The following is a 1,225-nucleotide window of genomic DNA, read 5'->3' as shown; positions in this document are numbered from 1 at the left end:
GTTCGACGTCTTAATCTGAACTTGTGCACGAGAAAGACAAATAACTACGACTGTCATTATCTTTCTGTCTCAATCAATATCTTCTCTCTCTCTCTCTCTCTCTCTCTCTCTCTCTCTCTCTCTCTCTCTCTCTCTCTCTCTCTCTCTCTCTCTCTTTCTCCCTCTCTCATAGACACCCAATGGGTTTCCTTCTCAAAATACACAACTCTCCGGTTTTAAAAAAATAGATAAGCAAGAAAACCTCACACTTACAACGTATTCCCCTACACAACATACAAACTTTTTTTTTCTACACTCAGGCCACAATATATTTTCCATTAAGACCTGGCACATCCGTAAGACGTTTACATGCAAAGACCGTAGGTTTGCATTAGTATTATGCCATCAGCTGCAAACTGTGTAGGTCATTCTACACCCAAGACACCCCCAAAGGACCCATCGATACACTTACACAAAGCCGTCCAGTCACAGACTACATGTACAAGGTGTCCAAAGGGCAATAATTCGTTCATCTCGGCACAAATCATTTCAACAAAACGCAGAACAAATAAAATTCCACAACGTCAGGTCTGTCAATATTATGGACAAAATCGACAGGCGCGTTTTTAGATAAATCAAGTTTTAAAAAGTTCAGATGGAATTGAGTAAACCCCAAACTTAACAACTTTCTTGAAATGAGCTACAATGTTTGTGCAAATATGTTTAAAACTGACATTGCCAAATTGACTCAGGCACGAAAGGGCGTTTTTAAAATTATTATAATATCCTGTAGGTGTTGACCATTTCTCTCCAGATAAGCTCGAATATTGTAGCTTGACATTTTGAATAAAACAATTTTTTCAACTGACACGAATGGGCACAATTAGGATTCGATAACTGTGGTTTCTCGGACACACAGTCGACATAAGGGCTTTAAACGTCTTGTTCTCACTGGAACAATAGAAGGCAAACAAGACAGGGGTAGATCAAGAGAAACTTATTTGGAAAACCAGAACAGATGGGTAACAGGAAACACCAGGATAATGTGAGATTATTTCGAGAACATGCGAGGGGAGAAATGAATTGAGAATCTTGATCGCCGATGTCTGTTTCCGATATGGCACTTTGTGACAATGATGATACAGTTTCCGTTTGTCTGTCTGCTAAGACGTTGTATCCCTCTCAGCACGGGTTGGGCCTGACAGGAAGATCGAAAAGGCCTCCTACACCCCTTTTCACCCCCCCC

The sequence above is a fragment of the Aplysia californica genome, unplaced genomic scaffold (assembly GCF_000002075.1).
Source record: "Aplysia californica isolate F4 #8 unplaced genomic scaffold, AplCal3.0 scaffold00115, whole genome shotgun sequence".
Classification (NCBI taxonomy): Eukaryota; Metazoa; Mollusca; class Gastropoda; order Aplysiida; family Aplysiidae; genus Aplysia; species Aplysia californica.
The sequence above is the reverse complement of the archived record's forward strand: the minus strand, read 5'-3'. Positions refer to the sequence as shown.